Consider the following 4807-nt stretch of genomic DNA (forward strand, 5'->3'; position numbering starts at 1 on the left):
AAAGTGAAAGAAAGAAAGAGAACAGACGAGAGGTTCGAAACCAATCAAGTCACACGCTATTTTTTTTTTCTCCCACTCTCTAAACTCCTCGCTTTGTCGACCCCGAAAAAGGAATTAAAAAAAAGAGAAAAAAACACCCCATAACGATTAAAGCCTTCGGGGCAAAAGAGGATTAAAAATGGCTTAACGCTGCCTAATTAGACAAAAAATCGGCCGTGTAGGGAATTTCATGCCAAATATTCATTAAAAAAAAAAAACAGAAAAGAAAAGAGAAAAAAAGGAAAACGGATGACTTAGATAAGTTAAAGAGACAGAATGATTATTTGGGGGATTTTGGAAGATGGGAGAGAAGGGGGGAGTGGAGAAGTAAGGAAGCGAGAGAGTGAGGGAGGGAGAAAGTAAGAGAGGGCAGGAGGGAGAAGATGCCAGAGAGGAGAAGAGAAGAGAGAGAGAGAGAGAGAGAGAGAGATAGAGATAGAGAGAGAGAGAGAGAGAGAGAGAGAGAGAGAGAGAGAGAGAGAGAGAGAGAGAGAGAGAGAGAGAGAGAGAGAGAGAGAGAGAGAGAGAGAGAGAGAGAGAGAGAGAGAGAGAGAGAGAGAGAGAGAGAGAGAGAGAGGAGAAAGAAGAGAAGAGTGAGAGAAAAAGGAATAAACACCCATACGCAACCACACCCACACAAATCCACGGTGGCGAGGTGAGACAGCCCGTGACAGCCGTGACACAGGGAATCTACATGACACATCTCCCCTCCCCCCCGCCCCTGTCATCCTCCGCGCCCGTGACTGCCTCGACCGCAAGAATGTCAAACGCAGGACACGACCGGAACGCCCAATCTGTCTCACGCCCGCGCGCCCACTCGGGAATTTCCTCGCGCTCTTACAGCGTTCCAGATATTTGAACACGCCCCTCTACATGCCGCTTATACATGCATACATATGTGTGTTTGTTAGTGTGTGTGTTTGTGTGTGTATGTGTGTGTGTGTGTGTGTGTGTGTGTGTGTGTGTGTGTGTGTGTGTGTGTGTGTGTGTGTGTGTGTGTGTGTGTGTGCTCTTAGTGCGTGTGTGTGTGTGTACATATATATATATATATATATATATATATATATATATATATATATATATACATATATATATATACATATACATACATATGTGCATGTCTACATATATGTAAACACAAAATTTCTGATCTGTAAATAAACCCCAAATGATCCGACGATTAAATAAAACAACAACAGCAACAATAATAGTAAAAATAATAATAATAATAATAACAAACAACAGCAACAACAACAACAACAATGATAATATCAACAACAACAAAAAGCAATGGCAAATCAACGAAGAACGAGTTGCCAGCCACGCTTCCACCACGAGACAAATTCCCAAGGTTCGCAGAGTACAAAGCCAGATCAATTGAGGTTAACACCGCCTGGTAAATTGGGCAAATTCCGGCCAAGTCTGCATGTTAAAAAGGGGGAAATAAAGAGAGAAATGGTCTTGTTTTACATACGATTTTGGTTCGTATGATACAGCAGGGGTGGATTATATGGATGACGATATTAATTGAAATAATGATAGTAAATATGATAGCAAGGATGTTGAACTAGACGTAGTAGTAATAGTAGTAGCCGCTTAATATAAAGGCGAACTGGTATTTTGAACTGCTGATTGCCCTGTGTGTGTGTGTGTGTGTGTGTGTGTGTGTGTGTGTGTGTGTGTGTGTGTGTGTGTGTGTGTGTGTGTGTGTGTGTGTGTGTGTGTGTGTGTGTGTGTGTGTGTGTGTGTGTGTGTGTGTGTGTGTGTGTGTGTGTGTGTGTGTGTGTGTGTGTGTGTGTGTGTGTAAGTTGGGCTAAGACACACCACTGGTAAATCTTTCATAAAAATCTATTAATAACTTTTTGAGTTATCCTGCTAACAGCGCATACCTCCGCTAAGGTACCAAGGATAACTGATGCAATCATTCAAAAAATCCTGGATCCGGATCACCACCAAAATTTAATGGCAACTAAGTTGAGTTTTTAAAAAATCATAAAAATCTGTTCATAACTTATTGACCAATCCTGCTAACTAACGAACAAACAAACTAACCAACGCTAGCAAAAAAATGACCTTGGTAATAATCACTTCACATGAATTGATAAAGATAAATCGATAGCAAAAACACCAACATGGACTAATTCTAATGATCTAAACAGGACATGACAGTCTACATGAATCTTAATAAACGGATAAATGAACAAAGAATATAAACGAATATCGAATTTATATAATCTTATTTTTCTTCTTGAAAACCCGTTTGTCTCAACTTCATTTGCATATTGTGATTCAATTAAGATTGGTTGCAATGGCCATCTCTCTCTTTGTACTCTCTCTTCGTCTTGTCTGTCCGTCTGACTAATTCCTTCTCCTTCTCTCGTCTATTGTTTTTCTTCTTCCACTTTTCTCGTTTTCTCTCTCTCTCTCTCTCTCTCTCTCTCTCTCTCTCTCTCTCTCTCTCTCTCTCTCTCTCTCTCTCTCTCTCTCTCTCTCTCTCTCTCTCTCTCTCTCTCTCTCTCTCTCTTGTGTATATATATATATATATATATATATATATATATATATATATATATATATATATATATATTCATAAATATCTATAGATATACATACTTATATATATAATATATATATATATATATATATATATATATATATATATATATATATACATATATAGAAGCAATAGGGGAGAACTCGACATAAAGAAGAGGGATAAAGAGGGTTAAGAGGTCATGGCGCTAAACAGATTAAAGTATGGAGAAAGAGGATATACGAAAATGACACTAAGATCCGAGAAAATAAAATAAAAACCGCCCTCCCTCCTCCCCGTAGATAAACGGGCGAATAAATAAATAAAGAGAGGAAGGGCGCGCAAAAAGCGAGCCCGGTGCCTGCCGCCCGAACAGAATGAGCACTTGAATCCCGGAGGCGCAGACGCCCGGAATGCCAGGATCCCGCGCATAAAAAGTGGCTCTGTGCGGTGCCGCCGCCGACGCCCGCGGCGATGTGGGTCACGCGCCAGCTGCCGCCGCCGCCGCCACCTTGCGGCACGCTGCCCTGCATTGTGCTTGCACTGGGCCCTGCACAAATATACATGCAAACAGACGTAAGCGCACAGCCACGGACACACACGTACCACCACTCAAATAGAGAAAGAATTAAAGAGAGAGAAAAAAGAAAGGAATAACAAGAAAAAAACAGGACTAATCGGGAAAAAATAGCAGACAGCAGAAAGAAGGGAAAAAATCACACAAACCCTCTTCACCCCCCTCCCCTCCCCCCTCTTAGAAACTCCTACAAACCCGGCAAAGATGTGATTATTCCCGACTGACGGACTCCAATCTCTCATTAGATCCCATAAATAGCCGCGCTTCAACGCCAAATATAGCCAAATTCTCCTCCTCGCTGACGGGGAAATTTTGAGCCTTTCGAGAAAATTCTATGCTTCGATTTCCTATGAATTTAATGGACGTTTGAGAGAAATGAATAAATATATAATCTTCGTATTTATTCGTTTTGTATTTCTTTTTCATTTTCTCCTAAAAGGAAAGCTCATGATTTGCATATCAAATATGGAAAGCAGTCGTAATAAAACGATATTTTTTCCAAGATATGAATAAATCGAGTTGAAATTATTGGCAGAAAAACCGAAAGAGTGAATAAAGAATGGAAAAGACTTGATAACAGATATCATAGTAATGAAGACAGAACATTGGAAATCGGCGAAAGAGACGAAGAAGACGAGGAGAGAGAAACAGAAAAGGGTATAAAAAAATCTTAAATAAGAAATGCAGTCGAAATAAAGAAAATACGGAGATTTGGCAAATGACAACAAAGTCGTGCAAAATAATGGTAAAAATATGTTGATCACATAAAGAGTAGTGCAAAAAATAAAACAGATACACCGATTACCAGGATGGAGAGAGAGGAAGAGGAAGAAGAAACGCAGGAGAACAAACAGAGAAATAAACAAGGAAAAGGAGAAACAGACAGACAGAGAGAAAGAGAAACAGACACACAGAGAAGGGAAGAAACACACACACAGAAAGAGAGAAGCAGACACAGACAAAGAAAAAGGGAGAAACAGACATAGACAGAAAGGGAGAAACAGACACAGATAAAGAGATAGGAAGAAACAGACAGAGAGAAAGGGAGAACCAGACAGAGAGAAAGGGAGAAACAGACACAGAGAGAGAGAAAGGGAGAACCAGACAGAGAGAAAGGAAGAAACAGACACACAGAGAGAGAAAGGGAGAACCAGGCAGAGAGAAAGGGAGAACCAGGCAGAGAGAAAGGGAGAACCAGGCAGAGAGAAAGGGAGAACCAGGCAGAGAGAAAGGGAGAACTAGACAGAGAGAAAGGAAGAAAGACAGAGAGAGAGAGAAAGGGAGAACCAGACAGAGAGAAAGGGAGAAACAGACAGACAAAAAGGAAGAAACAGACACAGACAGAGAGAAAGGGAGAAACAGACACTCACAGAGAAAGGGAGAAACAGACACAGACAGAGAGAAAGGGAGAAACCGACAGCCAAGACCCCGAGCCAGACGCAGCGACGGCGCGCGGCCCCAGAGGCAGAGGAAGGCGCCGGTCAGCCAGAGCGAGACGCGGCCCACCCGATCCTCCCGAAGGCAACGCGGCCACTGATCAGCATTCCTCGGCGGGAGGCGTTGTGACTCATCCCCCCCCCCCCTCCTCGTTCTTCGGCTTTTCCACTTCCTTGTTTCCAGTTTTCTATTCGTGGTTCTTCTGCTTCTTCTGTTTCTTA

This window comes from Penaeus vannamei, chromosome 29, assembly GCF_042767895.1.
Source record: "Penaeus vannamei isolate JL-2024 chromosome 29, ASM4276789v1, whole genome shotgun sequence".
Taxonomy (NCBI): domain Eukaryota; kingdom Metazoa; phylum Arthropoda; class Malacostraca; order Decapoda; family Penaeidae; genus Penaeus; species Penaeus vannamei.